General features: G+C 28.1%; 1 pseudogene; it reads left to right on the forward strand.

Moving 5' to 3' along the window:
- LOC114169446 (cytosolic sulfotransferase 15 pseudogene) lies at positions 1-975 on the forward strand (annotated as a pseudogene).
- Positions 976-18,709: the final 17,734 nt, after the last annotated feature.

Genomic DNA, 18,709 nt, shown 5'->3' on the forward strand with positions numbered 1-18,709 from the left:
TTGAATCTTTTCAGTGGCAATGGAAGATGAACTAATTCTCTCATCCCTCTCCAAAGAGAGAGGTTGGGCAATCCCTGATCTCTATCTATTCCAACAATTTTGGTGCCCATCCACTCTCATAAAAGAGGTAAACAATTTTCAAAAACAGTTTCAAGCAAAAGACAGTGATATTTTTGTTGCAAGTTTTCCAAAATCAGGCACTACATGGTTGAAAGCCATTGCTTTTGCCATTGTTAATCGCCAATGCTTCTCCATTCATAATCATCCATTGCTTACTTCCAACCCTCATCAACTTGTGCCTCCTGTTGAACCTGTGTATCGTGGTGATGTCGATTTTCCAACTATTGAACCAAGACTTTTTGGAACTCACACTCCATTCCCTTCCTTGCCCAACTCGATCATGGAATGTAATTCTAAGATTATTTATATTTGTAGGAACCCTTTTGACACTTTTGTTTCATCATGGATTTACTATGATAAAATTAAGCGTGAGCCTTTGACCACACTGAAAATTGAGGAAGCTTTTGAAATGTATTGTGATGGGATAATTGAGTTTGGTCCATGGTGGAGTCACATGGTAGGTTATTGGAAGGAGAGCTTAGCCAAACCAGATAAGGTTTTGTTCTTGAAGTATGAAGATCTTAAAGATGATGCCAATTTTCAAGTCAAAAGAATTGCAGAATTTTTGGGTTTTCCTTTCACTCAAGAGGAAGAAAACAACCAAGTGATCGAAAGCATAATCAAGTTATGTAGCTTTGAGGAGATGAAGAACTTGGAAGTCAATAAATCTGGAATAATACACCGATTTGCGGATAAAAAGTACTATTTTCGCAAAGGAGAAACTAGAGATTGGTTAAATTATTTTTCTCCTTCCATGACAGAAAAATTAACAAAAATTATGGAAGAAAAATTTGGTGAATCAGGTTTATCATTTATGATTTAGAACGATTCATTGTTATAAAATACATAAGTGAATAAGTGGCTTCAGAAAAAGTATGTACTGTATTGAGTGACATAAATGTGTTGTTACTTCTTTTCGTTGTTTCTGAAATAAAGAGGTTTCGTATACCCTTGTGACTATTGTTGTTGTTACCTTTCATGTGCTTCCGTTCAATCTTGTATGTGCTCAAGCTTCACTTTCTTTTTTCTATTTTAGCAAAAGAAATATTTTATAACTATATTGAGAGGAGTACAAACAGCAAGCGAATTAACACAATGTAATTTAAACTTTGATTATAGAAGAAAAAAATAAGAGAAAATAATTGTTAGGATAATTTTATAAAAAATATGTAAAAATAACTGTTAGTCTTTAATAAATAAATAATTATATTGTAAAAATAAAATAAAAATAATAATTTTTTACACAGAAAAGGAATCCAAATCTTCTATATATAGTTACAGATGATCATTATTATTATTATTATCCGTAGCAGATCATATCGAGCTGGTATATACATAATTTTTAAATTTGTATAATATTATATTACTAAGAGCAGAGTGTAATGAATGAATAAAATAAGAGAAAATAACTCTTGATGAATGGATAGAGGAAAGGGAAAAAAAAATAACTATTAGGAGAGTTTTATAAATTTTTTTAAAGTAACCATTAATCTTTAAAAAATAAATAAATAATTATATTATTTATAAAAGGTAAAATAGAAATAATAATAGTAAACACAAGAATCTTATTTATTTATATATATATATATATATATATATATATATATATATTTTGTAGATATGTATGATATTATATAAGTCGGTGATAGTATTACTAACTTAATATAGAAAGTGAATTTATATTTATATAGAATAAAGGGAGAAAATAATTGCTGATAAATGAAAAAAAAATGTTTAGATAATTTGATAAAAAATATGTAAAGATAAATGTTAGTCTTTAAAATATAATAAATAATTATATAATAAAAGTAAAATAGGAATAAATAATTGTAGACACAAAATATATTTCTTTTTATGTATGTTATAGATTATAGATTATTATTATTATTATTATTATTAATATCAATATTTATATTATTGTCATTATTATTGTCATTATCATTATTAATATTATTATTTTTATTATTATCATTATTATTATCATTATTATTAATATCATATTATTATTATTATTATAATAATAATAATTATTATTATTATTATTATTATTATTATTATTATTGAAAACATGATGGTGTGGCGCCTGTACTTTTCGTACTTTTTAATTTTGATAAAAATTTTATTAAAATTAATAAAAAATATATAATTAATTTTAAAATAGTTGATAAATGTAAAATTAAAAAAAATGTAATAGGTACACAAAATAAGTTTTTAAAATAATCGGTGGAAGAGATTTTTAAAATAATAATTAAAAATAAATTATTTATAAAATAATTAATTTTTAAAATAATAATTAAAAATAAAACTGAAAAAACAAAATTTGGATACAAATATTCTCTATATATTATTATAGATTATTATAATTTATTTTGTACGGAATCCACACCATTTCTACATCTTTACAAATTCATGTTAGTCTAACTTTTTAATATGGAATACATATTATAATATGATGCATTTTATTCTTATATATTCACGTTACTTTTGGTTATAATATTTTAAGTTTAACTTGATTTTTCTCTAATTTCGTGCAGTACTTTTTCAATTTTCCTCCTCGTGTTTTAATCTGTTAATTAGATTTGGATGTGCTTCTTTTAAAAATTTTAAAATCAATCACATGTTGTACTTATTTTTTACGGAATTCTATTGCACAATATATTTATATAATTAAGAAATTGATTTCTAAATATAATTTTTATTATTAAAATTGATAATTATTTAAAAATTTTGTCTGATTTGAAAAATACTTGTCTAACCTTTGTCAAAGACATTATAATTTCTTCAACTTATATTGCTATAAAAGATATTATTGAACGACCAAATTCTCCATCCATCACTTCCAATTATCCTCACATTTTAGCTAATCGATATCCTCACTAAAAATTTGCAAATTTTCTAGGGTTTTTCCTGTTGAATCTTTTCAGTTCCAATGGAACCAAATGCAGAAGATGAAATAATTCTCTCATCCCTCCCAATAGAGAGGGGTTTTGAATCACCTAATATATATATATATATATATATATCTATTTCAAGAATTTCATTGCCCATCCACTCTTATAAAAAACGTAAAAAAATTTCAGAAGCAGTTTCAAGTAAAAGACAATCATATTTTTGTTGCAAGTTTTCCAAAATCGGGGACTACATGGTTGAAAGCCATTACTTTTATCGTTGTCAATCGCCAATGCTTCTCCATTCATAATCATCCATTGCTTACTTCCAACTCTCATCAACTTGTGCCTCATGTTGAAATGGTGTGTCGTGGTGATGTCGATTGTCCAGCTATTTAACCAAGACTTATTGGAACTCACATTCCTTGCCCAACGGAATGACACAACCAATGCAAATCATCGCTACTCAAGTATATGTAACATTGATATGTAATGTGCAAATCATATCTCATGGTTCGCAGTTGTGAAGTAAAGAGTAGGCACGATGAAATCTTCCTTCTTCAACTATAACTAGAAGGGATAACTAATATGCAAATCACATACCATGGGTTTACTTATATCAAGTCTTAAATAACCATATATGTGGATTTTTAGTTTAATGCATAAGGAAGGCAATAAAATCATTTTTACTCAATTATAACTAACATGGATATCATTGTCAAAATCATACACCATCTTCTTCAATCTCACCACTAGAAATCATCCTTTACTTGAATCTGATATTAATCGCACTACTAAAAATTCTCATACTACATGAGAATTTTCTTGCAAATTTGTTAAAAAAATTTACAAGAAAAGACGTTTTCCTGCTATTTTTTCTAAGGATCTGAATTGGCAAGTAATTCCTTCATGGATAATTATTTTCTACAAAATTATAAAATTTATAAGTATTTCCTACAAAATTTGTTGCGAAAAGTGTTTTATACAAAATATTTTGCAACAAAATTGGTAGCAATTTCTTACAAATTTTTTTCATAACAAAATTTATAAGTATTTCCTACAACAAAAATTTCAAAAGAAAATTGGCAAAAAAATGAGTTTTTTAGTGTCGAATTAGGATAGTCTGTACTTGGAATCCCTCTCAATACACCATCTATTATCACATCACATCAAAGTAATACCCCTCCTTAGGAGCCATTACATATATATCATTAACACAAAACTCATATTATGCTTCTACCACCCCAAATTATTTTAAAACACTAAAACCAATAATATTCTCTAGAACTCCCACTCAGTAAGACCCCATTATTGCCCAACGTTCATAGATGCGCCCAGTGCCACATATGGGGCAACCAGCGGTGGTTGCCCTGATGCTCTTTGGATGAGCTTTTGCCCATCAATCCTACTCTCACCCAGATATCTCCTACGTGTGCTCATCGGTAGCTGGTTGGTGCCTGTTCCCAATTTGAACACACCAAACACAGATCACACATTTTACCCAGCCCCATTTGTTACAACCCAACAACCATCAAAGTTCAATTTCCCAACCCTTTCACAACTCGCCTCGTCATTATCACAAATTAAAAAAGATCAAATCACTCATACTAACATGAATAAACAAAGAACAACATCCAAAACAAAATTCAAACATACCGATCAAACTCCACAAATCTAACTTGTTTGACAACAATCAATACCACAAAGATCTTGTCACAATCATTTCAATGTTTCTATGACGTTTAAAACAATAATATTTAAGAATGCTAACTAGCTTCTCTTACCTTAAAATAACTTGTTTCAAACTAAACTCCAAGCTTAAGAGATTACATTACTCCCAGTTAGTGGCTTATACCAAAGTGTCCAAATAAGATAAAGATTTAGTATATGGTAGAATAAGCTGAGAGGATCACTTCTTTTAAATGTCTTCACTAAGATTGATGACTAAAACATCACGAAACTAAGAGATAAATGACTTTATAAGATAGATGAAAATTTATACTGTTTTAAAATCTGATCAGTTTAAAACATTCATTAACTTCTTAATTTCTCAATGGTATGATTGATTTGTTAAAAGGATGTGCATTGGAGGTCGATTTGAGAAAAAAAAAAATTGTAATGGAGGGTGGAAGATGAAATGAGAAAAATTGTAAGGTAAGTTTCTCTATTTATTTATTTATTTTAATTACTTCATTATACTTTTGTTATATTATTATTTCTACTATTCTCTTTTGAAACTTTGAGAGAAGGAATATAGAAAAAGGACGTGGATGGGCACAACCTCACAAAAGCTGTGTTGATTTAAGTGATTAATTTATTTTTTATCATTACAATAATGTTGCATTTTAGGAAAAAGCCCACTCTAATAGTCAGATAATAGTGTCGTTCCAGCAACGGAGCAACAACCTACGTGTGATTAATGCGAACGAAGATTTGTGTGATTATTTATAAAGATAGCATCTAGTTCATCTCTTTTAAAATAAAATGGAGACATATGGATAATAAAATAGCACTACATGAAACACTTTCATATTTCTGATGTAAAAAAAAAAAAAAAGTTGTAGAAGTTTCTTAAACCTAAGGAAAGAAACAAAAGAAAAATTAAACTAACATATTATTACGCATAAACATAAAAAGTAAGTTGAAGAAAAAGCAACGAATCATGCAAGAATTAAAATGCAAAGAAACATAAATAACAATATAAAAATAATCAAGTACCAAGGTTATAACATCAATTCATCAAGAAAATAAATAATATTGGTAATAACAGAAACACAATATTTTTTCTCCTTTCTTAATTTTAATTATTGACGTTATAGAGACGTGGTACAAAATATTTTCTTATCTCTAATTATAAGATAGGTATATTTTCATTTTGTTATGTACATTTAGTTCTAATATTCTTTTATTTAACGTGGTCTTATTTTTTCAATTTTATTCAATTTTGTCCATAGTCTAGATATTTGTAAGGTAGTCTAGATAGGTAACAGTTATAAATATTAATTGTCACGTGTCATTTTAGAATTTTATTATAAATATTAATTGTCATGTGTCACTTTAGAATTTTATTAGTTTGTTTTGTTATGAATTAATGGTCGTCCATTGATTTCATACATTTACTCATATGATCATATGATTTGTATGATTGATACTTATATGATTCATTACTCTTTATATAATATTTTGCATTAACTATTTGATTTATATCCTTTCTGGGTTACCATGTTGTATTTATAATTAAGACTCTTCTTATCAATAATAAGATACACAGAAAAGTTACTTTGTATTCTCTCATTGTTTATTCTTCCTTCTATTGTCTATACTTCTCTCTTCTCTCTATTATGTTTTATTTCATAACACCTTATCAGTACGATGCTCCAACCAACTGAGGACTAGTGAAAGTTTTTACTCTCTAACGACAACGCTTTGCGTGTCTCAATGCAGACTCTTTCTAATTCTTTCTTCATTTGCCTTATATTCTTCTTCTTGTGATAAGAATTGTTTGATTTTATCAATTTTCATCTCCGTCTTATTATTTTTATTTTTACTATGACGGTGATTATTATTATTATTATTATTATTATTATTATTATTATTTTATGTGCTAGTTCTAAACACACCAAATGTTGCTAAATTTGAATTTTTGACCCTTGATATTACACAGAAGAATTACTTATATTCGATATTAAATGTTGAAATTTAGATGCAATGGGTCTTAGGATACCATTAAAGAAAGAAATAAAGCATGTGAATAACTAATTTGCTACTACGACAACAAGACTATGAAAAGAGATTTCACAAATATTATGAATTGATTTCATGTCTTTGTATGGTTGAACAAAGCAATGAATCTTTTGATGAAAAATCATGAGATCCGCTCCATTCCCAGAAGTGAATGCAGCAATAAATACTATGAATTTATTTCATGCCTTTGTATGGCTGAACAAAGTAGTGAACTTTTGATAGAAAATCATGAAACATGTCATATTGGTTCTACTCCATTCCCAGAAGTGAATGAAGTAACATTTGATTTATATTTTCATGATCGTGATATTTTGTGAACCTGGTTATAAAGAAAATTTCAAAGACACATTTTATCACCAAAAGTGGCACAATAATGTGAAAAAGGAAAAAGAAAAATGTGAAAATATTGACAAATAAGATGAAAGTATATATTATCATTACGATGGTAAAGGCCATTTGAGTTGTACTTGTTGTACACCAAAGTATCTTACAAATAATGAGAAGAACATAGAAATACATTTTGCTTATGAAGATGGTGATTCTGATTATGACCATATGATACTACTCAACTTGATAGATATTGGTGATTTCTTTTCTAAACTAGATGGAAGCATTGATCACCTTATTGGTGATGGAAGTGTTAGAAAATAGTTTTATTTTATTTTATATTATATTTTTAATTTTAAGACAATGTTTTATATTTAATTCATGTTGCTTATATATATATATATATATATATATATATATATATATATATATATATATATAAGTTTTTATATTTTTATGAATAAAATCCTCTATTTTTATTTTTTATTTATTTATTTTTTTCATCTCCTCTTACAAAGTAATATCTAATATTGATATTTATGTTTATATGAATAATGAATATTGACAATAACACCAATGATGAGGATTTGTGCTTTGATGATAATGCAACAACTCATACAATTCTCAAGAGTAATAAATTTTTATCTTGTTTGGTAATGCAAAAAGTCAATCTTAGTACTATTTATGGTACTAAAGATATAATTGAAGGCTCCGGAAGAGTTAGTGTACTTCTACCAAGAGGTACAAGATTGCATATTAAAAATGCATTTTATTTTCCTAAGTCGAGTAGAAACTTATTAAGTTTCAAGGATATTTGTTTAAATGAATATTATATTGAGACAAATAATGAAAGAGATATTGAATATCTTTATATCACTTGAATTGAGTCAAATAAAAAATGGGAACCAAGATTTGTGTGATTATTTTTAAAGATAGCATCTAGTTCATCTCTTTTAAAATAAAATGGAGCCATATGGATAATAAAATAGCACTACATGAAACACTTTCATATTTCTGACGTCAAAAAAAAAATTGTAAAAGTTTCTTAAACCTAAGGAAAGAAACAAAAGAAAAACTAAACTGACATAATATTACGCATAAACATAAAAAATAAGTTGAAGAAAAAGCAACGAATGATGCAAGAATTAAAATGCAAGAAACATAAATAACAATGATAAAAATAATCGAGTACCAAGGTTATAGCATCAATTCATCAAGAAAATAAATAATATTGGTAACAACACAAACAAAATATTTTTGTCCTTTTTTAATTTTCATTCTTTGACGTTATAGAGACGTTGTACAAAATATTTCCTTATCTCTAATTATAAATATAGGTATATTTTTGTTTTTTTTTTTAATTTAGTCCTAATATTTTTTTTTTCAATAAGATCTTAATTTTCGTCAATTTTATTTAGTTTGATCTTTTTGGTCAAAATAGGTAAACATTATGAACAGTAACCGTCACGTGTCACATGTCACTTCAGGGTTTTATTCATTTTTTTAGTTTGTTTTTAGTTTTCTTATTTTTTTTATTTTTATTTTTAATTTTAAAAAATGTTCACGTGTCAAATGTTTTATATTCAATTTGATCCCTATATTCATTATTTTTTTTTAATTTAGTCCCATTTGTTTAAAAGGAGTAATTTTGCACTACCAAATTTAATTTTTATGTAAATTTTATAATGATATTTTTATTAAAATTCACATTTTTATTAAATATTTTTTGTTTTAGGCTACAATTAGTTTAAAATTAATAGTAATTAATAGTAATTAGTTTAATAAAAATTCACATTTTTATTTTATAATGAATCATGATTGTTACGTGTCATTTTATTGGTTTTTTTTTAACTTTTTTTTATATTTTTTTCTTAATTTTTTTATTATTGTGAACCACATGCAAAGATAATATGAGTAGATTGATATCATATATTGTCATAAAAGGACAACTTTGTCCCCACGTGTCTGGCATCGATGTCATTTCACTAGTGCAGGGAAGGGAAATGACAGCGGTTATTTTCAGCTTTTGGCTTCGGGTCCGCAACCGCTGCATATACGACTGAGGTAAAAAGCCAGTAGTTTATGCCTCGGTTACAACCCGAGGCATATAAAATATTTACTGCCTCGGTTTCCGCCCAACCGAGGCCTAATGCGTACCAGAAATTCAAAAAATAAAAAAAATTTAATATACTTTCTGCCTCGGGTCTGTTTTGACCGCGACAGAAAGTGAACTTTACTGCCTCGGTTCTGGTCTAACCGAGGCATATGGCCATGTAAAAAAAAATATTAAAAATTCGAATGATCTTCTGCCTCGGTTTTGGTTACAACCGAGGCATAAAGCTATTTTTTTTTTTAAATTCTAGTCCTATTTCATTCAAATCTAGCACATTTAACCTGCAAATTTTGAACCAGAAATACAAACCCAGCCAGAAACAATATCATATTATAATTGATGGACTCATTACAATACTTAAATACTATTCATATTGTAGCACTCATTACAATATCATGTGCTTCCATAAACAAATATACTAAGTACTATTGTACATTTGAATAATATACTTTGCCAAAGCTATCCTTAAATATTTGATGGACTTGACGGGGATTGATGTACTAGTACCAAATCTCTGCACACAAGAGAATAATTTAAATTAGTATATAAACTAAGCCAAAATTGCATATAAGTATTTCATATAGTGAAACAATTACCGTTTCCCAACCACTTGTGATACGAGCACGTACAATGGTTGATATCCATTGCATTACATAGTAACCGCACTCATATGAGCCGGTTTGTAAATTACACTACAATGAATGCACATATATAAGTAATTGATGAAGAAAAGAAATTGAATAATTATAATACTATAGACCAAAATAGCAAACCTTGAGGCTCAACCATGCTAGCCTTTTTGTCATAGCAGTTGATTTCCCTAACAACATGCTATGTCCAGCGATTGAACTATGAAAAAGGTAAGGTGTTAAGATACAATTATATAAGAAAGAAAGTTCATAAAATTAAGGTTCTTACCAATCTAAACTTGTCTCAGATGGTTAGGAGGAGGCCTGTGCAAGGAACAAAGCCACACAGCAATGTTGTCCTTCATGGAAATTACAACTAGTTGCCAATGACGCATGCAATAAAAAAAAATAACAATATATCCTGACAAATAACCGTAAGCTGGAAAATCATTAATTGTGCAAAATAACATTGCACGCATCATGAAAGTCTTAGAAGTAAAAGCATCAAATGTTTCAACCCCATCCTCCCACAACATCTTCAAGTCTTCAACTAGTGGACTGAGATAAACATCTATGTCTCTACTGCCTCGGTTAAGAGAGAACCGAGGCATATTGCATCAGTGAAAAAAATAAATAAATTAAATTAGTGGTCAAGGCGCTGAGTCAAATTTTTTTTAGCTCTATATGCCTCGGTTATTATGACAACCGAGGCATAAAAGTTCAATTTAATTACAAAACTGCCACCGCGTGCTTTTATGCAGCGGGTCCGCATGAACCGAGGCATATACAGCGCTGTAAAATCTCTAAAATACACTAGTGTTTTGTCAAAACAAATATAATTTATTCATTTTGTACCAGCCATTCTGACACTTTTGTTTGTAACGCCCCATTTAATTTAATGCGTAAAATTAAAGGAAACGTCACACAGAGATGACCAAAGTAGCGTAGTCCTGGGGTTTTAAACACAACTCCTACAAAACTGGGCACACCACGATGCCAAAGGAAAACGGAAAACCAACCTAATAAAGAGCGTAAAGTAGAAACATATGAAACGATACATGGGCCTTAGCCCTAAGGAAAAAAAGAAGAGAACTCCAGCCAGATGGCTAAGCAGCGGAATCACCATTCCCTTGTTGGCCACGAGAACCTCGCCCATCTGCTCCCATCAATCGAATTGATGATCATCGCAAGAAAGAAGTACCACATACAAGACAACCATACAATAAACAGGGTAAGCTAGAGCCAACACATTTTTATCATACAGTCAAATACAGTATCATCATCCCATATCTATATCACTATCAAGCATGTCATGACTCTTCATTCAATACACTACGACTCGACTCGACTCATCAAGATACGTATAACTTAGTCGGATTCAGCGGAACATTGCACTTGTGGTGGATACCCCTGCTCGACCCTGAGCTGCTCATCTCCGAGCTATGTGTTACAAGTGTTACAATGAATCAAATCTCCTTCACCACAAGGTTAGCCCTTAATGAATTTCAGGCCTCCTACTACTCTCACCACAGGAGTCAGTCCGCTCTAAGTGAGACTAACTGGCTCCTTAGAGTGTCAGGATGCAACCTTAACTTGAATCCTTACCTAGTTATACAGATGGAGCACCACCATGGACACCCACTAACAGGGGCCATGGAATTACGTCCCGACCACTGAAGCGCAACCTCGGAGGTCTCACCTAGAGGCCCCAAGGAATTTACACGCTGACAAGGACCAACATTCATAACTCAACAATAAGAGAACATCAAATCATATTTACATTTCCATACCAACCCTTGAGATTAATTCCTCATACGCATCGTGTTTCAAATCCATACTTCTGATCATCACCACCCCATGAACCTAGGGCCTCATCTCATATCAATAACATGTTCCTTTTGGTTCAATCCACTCATTCATTTTACATGTCATGATCACACCCAACCTGTCATACGCAATTCATAATTCATGCCAAGCATACATAATACTCCATTATATACATGTTTCTCATCATACAATTCATACCTAAACCAATATAAATCATCCAAGAATAAACAAGCACCCAAACAGCGCACAGCCTCGCCCAACCCCTCGCTCAGGCTGAGGGGTTTCGCTCGGGCGAGACGTGCTCGCTCAGGCGAGCCCCCCCCCCCCCCCTTCGCCTAGGCGAGGGTTCGATGAAGCACCCAGGGAACATCACGGGATCTCGCTTAGGCGAGACCCCTCTCGCTTGGGCGAGGTGTTCACTCGCTCAAACGTTCGAACGGGTCGCCTGGGCGACCTTCCACGCAATGGGGTTTGGGCGAGTCTTCGTCAGGCTCGCTTAGGCGAACCTAACTCGCCTGGGCGAGATTAACAGCTCTCGCCCCTGATTCACCTGCAACAAAGGCGTTTCCCGACCCAACCAAAAATACCAAGCACCATACACACCAAACTAGTGATTTATTCATGCAGTCCATTCACAAGCTCAAGATCAAGCATAAAAATACAACTTAAACTCGGACTCTAACTTCCCGTACCTGGAAAAGGGCTAACACAACTTCGACACCGGGCCTCGGAGCACAGCAGCTCGAGTGATGAACTTGCAGTAGTGGAGTAGAACTCACTACTCGAGCTTTTAGGTGGACTGGTTCGAGGTGGGAAGTAAACCCTAACAGAGCTCTAGTGGTACGAAAGGGAAGGAGGCGGCTGCGAATCTGTGAATGAAGAGAGTGTGAGAGTTAGGGCACCTTAGACTCAGCTTTAACCTTTGGGCCGGCTCTTAGGCCCATCAGATTTGGGGCAGAAAAAGAACAAGGCCTTACATTGTTTCAGCATGGATTTTCTGTGATAAAATCAAGCCAGGGTCTTTATTTTAATAAAAATTTAATAATTGAAATACAATTATTGCAACCTAAAACAAAAGTTTTGTATGAGTTCTAATAGACTAGCAATCAATCATTAAATATTTTCAATTTTATAATATTACACACAAAATTAGCAAAAAATGTTAAATTCGTAGCATGGATTTACTAAATATATTTTTATGGTTATTTTTAAAGATATTTCATCTTGTTCATCTCCTCTAAAATAAAATCATGCATAAAGAATAATAAATAGATATGACAACGGGTCGGGTCTGGTCGGACAATGCTTATTCGCTATCCGACCTGAAAAAAAATAATCCAACAAGTTATTCACCTTGTTATTCGTCGGATGTCTGTATAAAAAAATATTCGTGGATTTTTTAAAATTTGTAAGTATCCCTGTATACCCGTAGATATTTAAAAAATATTTTACAAATTTTTAAAATAAAATATAATTAAATTTATAGAAAAGTATAAAATATAATACAAATAAAATTATTTAAACATTAAATTTTATTTTTAATTAAATTTAACCTAATAAAATATAAATTAAATTTTATTTTTAATTAAATTTAACTTAATAAAATATAAATTAAATTTTAATTTTTTCAGATAAGAATATTCCGGGTACGGGTAATATAATACATGTATCCGACCCGTTTATAAGTGGATACTAAAATACCTACCACCTACAAATAATAAATACTATTGGTGCTAACTATTTATCGCAGATTTTATTCGTATAATTTTTTCATTCTAAAAAATAAATACCCTTTCATGAAACACTTTTATATTTATGATATAAGTCTGAAAAAAACAAACACTTTTACAAGTTTCTTAAACGGAAGGAAGTGGAATAAGAAACAAAAGAAAAATTAAACTAATGATATTATTACGCATAAACATTAAAAATAAGTTGAAGAAAAAGAAAATAATGATGCAAGAATTAAAATGCAAGAAAATAAATAACAAAGATAAAAAAAATCTACTACCAAAGTTATAGCATCATTTATAGAGAAAATAAATAATATTTGTGATAAGAGTAACACTAATTTTGCCCTTTTTTTCATTTTAATTCTTGACGTTATAGAGACACAGTAAAAACATTTTTTTAACTATCTCTAATTATAAAATAAGAAAACTTATACATATATAGTAATACTTCTGAGTAGTTAAACAGTTTATTTATTTTATATAATAAAGCACAAACCATATCAGTGACTGATTTCGATTATGATTGAATATTTTTACTAAAATGATTTGTTTTCTGCGACATCCAATAGGTTAAATATTTTTTTCCTCTAAATTTATATATAAAATTAAAATTTGTTTATATCACAATATAATTTTTATAATCCAATAACGTCAATTTATTTTTACGTATTACATACTATTTTAGATTAACATTTAAATTAAAATATATTAAATAGCATAAACAATTTAAATAATAATTTCAAACATTATTTAACTTAACATGTAAAACGAGTTGAAGCAGTTGGATTAAAAAAATTAAATCTATTCAATTTTTAAATTTGGATAAAAAATATATTAAAATTTAAAATAAAAATAAATTTCAATAAATTTAGAGAATAAAAACGTATTAATCTTAACTTTTCCAATCAGACGATACAGTAACATGTTCCGTAACTTAATATATTAATATATTGATAAAAGAAAAGTTACTTGTTACAAGAGTTAAATTTGTGGGAGTACAAAAGTACAGTAACACTTTTGTTTGTAGTAATTTGGCAAATTATTGAGAACCACATGGTAAGATAACATGAATAGATTGATTACCTATATTTGTGCCCACATGTCTCCCATTGATGACCCATGTCTACAAATCCGTAATTGTTCATCTTAAATAAGTTTGAGTTTTTATTATCTTTAATCTTTAGAAACTCCTTTCAATTAAAATAACTTATATTATATATGCATGTGAAAAAAAAAATATTCTTTTCATATAATTAAGAATGTCAATTTGGTTTATCATTTTTTAAACTTATAATTTCTCTTAAGATATTTAATTATGAAATTAAATCAAATCCTTCGATATCCAACAAATTATCATGTTTTAAAGATTGTTCAAGGTTTAAGTTTTTCAAAAAAAGAGAGATCTACACACAGTAATACACAAAAAAATTACTCTTTTTTGTTCATAACTCCTTTTTGTTATACAATTAAAGCTTCAATTCTTCTTTTCGTTTGAATTTTTTAATAGTTTGATTCAAAATTTATCTATATATTTTTATATGAAATAAAAAATATAATATATAAAACACTACTAAAGATAAATATATAAAATGAATGAATTAAAATAATAAAACCTAGTTCGGGTTGTCAAGAAAATAAACTCGACAGTAGACTTGCAATATTTTGAAGTCTCGAGTATCTTTTTCGTCCTTAAGTCTCAACTTTATCTCAAACCTGCAAAACTGATTATTTTAAGATTAATCATTAATAAAAATAATTAAGAAAATATTGTTCTTCTCAACTCGATAATAAGTCTTTTTTTTCCTAAATTTGAATTATCTTTCTACAGAAATCTCGACTTTGAATTATACTTCAATTAATCTATTATCCACCAAAAGAGTAAACCATAATCTAATTAATAATTTTTGTAAAAAAAATTCAGTTCCATGTCAAGATATATACAAAAAAAACCCTCGAAACTCGTAACTTTAAAAGTACCGAAAAATAAGACTGGGCAAAAGAAACTAATTTTTAATTCTAATACAAATCCAAAACAAAATAAAAATAACAACTACACAAATAAAAAGAAAAAACATGGTAACGAGAAATGAGGATGAAAGAAAAAACATACTAACCATAGATGAAGATGAAAAAATTGATACACACGGACAATATGAGATCCAAGAGATTAAATGGATGTAATATGTCAAAACCCTAAAAAAAGACTATTTTAGAAGAAAATAAAGTAAGGAGAGATAAGCGAAGTCATAGAGAGACAAAAGAAAAAAATAGAATCTAGATTTATTATAAGAAAATAAAATAGTTAATCATTCTCTTTCTTGTAAACGAAATTATAATTTACTAAAAAGAAGTTTTAAATCATTAATTATCATTTTTACTACCAATAAAAATTAACATAAACTAATAATAATTTAATTAAATTTTAATCTCAAACATAAACTTATACTTAATTTAATAGAGCTATATTAATAATAAAATATTTTTTTGAGACATTTTTTATTTTAAACGTAATTTTATAATTAGTTTAATAGAGGTATATTAATTAGTACTAAATAGAAATTTGAGCATTTTTTTCTTAAACATTTTTAGAATTAATTTAATAGAGAAATATTAGTAGTAAAAAAATTTGAAGCCTTCTTATCCTTGAGGTCTAAAGCGAGTGTTTTACTTGCTTTACTCTTGAGTTGACCTTGATTTATTTCAAGAACTTTGGTGTCCATCAACTCTTATAAAAGGGGTAAAGATTTTTCACAAGCAGTTTTAAGCAAAAGATGGTGATATTTTTGTTGCAAGTTTTACCCTTTTTTTAAGCAATATGTTTCTCTTTTGTACGTGGCTTTCTACATTCTAGACATATCTCTATCTATTAGTCATCATAAAATCATGCTTTAAATTTTGTATCAAACTCTTTTGTGTAGATAGATTATTTATCATGTAAAAAAAATTAAAGTCCTTGGATTCAAAAGACTAAATCTATTCAATTTTTAAGTTTACAATACTACAAATTCTCATAATACATGGGAATTTTCTTGCAAATTTGTTAAAAAATTTGCAAGAAAAGGCTTTTTCCTACTATTTTTTCTAAGAAATTTAATTGGCAGGTAATTCCTTCGTGGGTAATTATTTCCTACAAAATTATAAAATTCGTAAGTATTTCTTACAAACTTTGTTGCAAAAAGTGTTTTATACAAAATATTTTGCAAAAAAATTGGCAGTAATTTCCTGCAAATCTTTTTTTCATAACAAAATTTATAAGTATTTCCTACAAAAAAAATTCAAAACAAAATTGACATGAAATATGAGTTTTTTTAGTAGGAGATAAAAAGTATATTCAAGTTTGAAACGAAAACAATTTCAATTTTATGTCTAATTTAGGAAATAAAAACGTATTAACCCTAACTTTTCCTATCAAACGATATAGTAACATGTCCCATAACTTAGTATGTTGATTAACACTTAGACACTTTCACTAGTATTAATAATAATAATTAAATATATAAAATTTGAGTATATTATTTTGGTCCTTCTAAATTTTTTTATCAAGATCCGCGGCTCCATTAATATATGTCATTTCTCCAAACGATTATAATTTCTTCAACTTATTGTATTGCTATAAAAGATATTGATTAGCGACCAAATTCTCCATCCATCACTTCCAATTATCATAACATTCTAGAATGTATAAAAAAAGTATAAATAACTAGAATAATAATTTAAAATATTATTTAACATATAAAAAAAATTGAAGTCCTTAGATTCAAAAAACTAAATCTATTCAATTTTTAAGTCCGGATAAAAAGTATATTTAGGAAATAAAAACGTATTAATCTTAACTTTTCCAATAAAACGACACAGTAACATGTTCCATAACTTAGTGTATTGATTAAAAAAAAATTACTTCTTACAAGAGTTAAATTTGTGAGAGTACAGTAACACTTTTTCATAACCTTTTTTAAAGATGACTTGATTATCATTTTTTTTTAGTAATTATGTCTCTCAATTTTTGATTAGATTTTGATAAATTATTTTTTAGTCTTAATTTTTTTAAAATAATTATTATTGATGAAAAATAAAATAATAGATTCATTTGTTTTAAGTGATAAAAGGGAAAATACCCTTGAAGATGAAAATAATACAAATTTACTTCTTCACCTCTATTCAAGCATAGTATTAGAAAGTCAATTGTTGAATTAAATGACCATTTCTTAAGATTCAAAGAATTGTAAGTGAAAATTTTCATATTAATTCTTTTAAATTATAGGCGGAATATTTTATATTAATTATTTGGAACTTATTATAAGAAAACATTTTCAAATATGAGAATATTCAGGAAAAAAATGAAATTAGAAAAAACTTATTTAAAATGAGTTTCATATCAAATACAATTTCAAAACTATAATTTTTGTAAGAAGAAATATACAAGGATTTCAATACTAAATTATATATACTTTTGTTATCTATAACAATATATAAAGAGGATTCCCTTTTTGTGTCCACATTTCATAATACCAAATTTACCCTTAATTATTTTTAAAATTAATTATTTTATAAATAATTTACTTTTAACTATTATTCTAAAAATCTCTTTTGTCTTAAACCATTATTTTAAAAACTTTTTTTGTACATATCTTTTTTTTTTTACATTTAACAACTATTTTAAAAATTAATTATATATTTGTTATTGATCTTAAGTTAAATTTTTTGAAAATTAAAAAATGCGAACACTCAGACGCTTTCGCTAGTATTAATAATAATAATTAAATATATAAAATTTGAGTATATTATTTTGACCCTTCTAAACTTTTTTATCAAGATCCGCTACTACTTCCATTTATGTATGTCATTTCTCCAAACGATTATAATTTCTTCATCTTATTGTATTGCTATAAAAGATATTGATTAGCGACCAAATTCTTCATCCATCACTTCCAATTATCATAACATTCTAGAATGTATCAGAAAGTATAAATAACTCGAATAATAATTTGAAATATTATTTAACATATAAAAAAAATTGAAGTCCTTAGATTCAAAAAACTAAATCTATTCAATTTTTAAGTCCGGATAAAAAGTATATTTAGGAAATAAAAACTTATTAATCTTAACTTTTCCAATAAAACGACCCAGTAACATGTTCCATAACTTAGTGTATTGATTAAAAAAAAAATTACTTGTTACAAGAGTTAAATTTGTGAGAGTACAGTAACACTTTTGTTTGTAGTGATTTGGAAAATTATTGAGAACCACATGCTAAGATAAGCTGAATAGATTGATATCCATATAGTTGTGCCCACATGTCTCCCATTGATGCCATTTCTCCAAACGATT

This window comes from Vigna unguiculata, chromosome 11 (genome assembly GCF_037176805.1).
Source record: "Vigna unguiculata cultivar grain cowpea cultivar isolate G323 ecotype 2 chromosome 11, ASM3717680v1, whole genome shotgun sequence".
NCBI classification, from domain to species: Eukaryota; Viridiplantae; Streptophyta; class Magnoliopsida; order Fabales; family Fabaceae; genus Vigna; species Vigna unguiculata.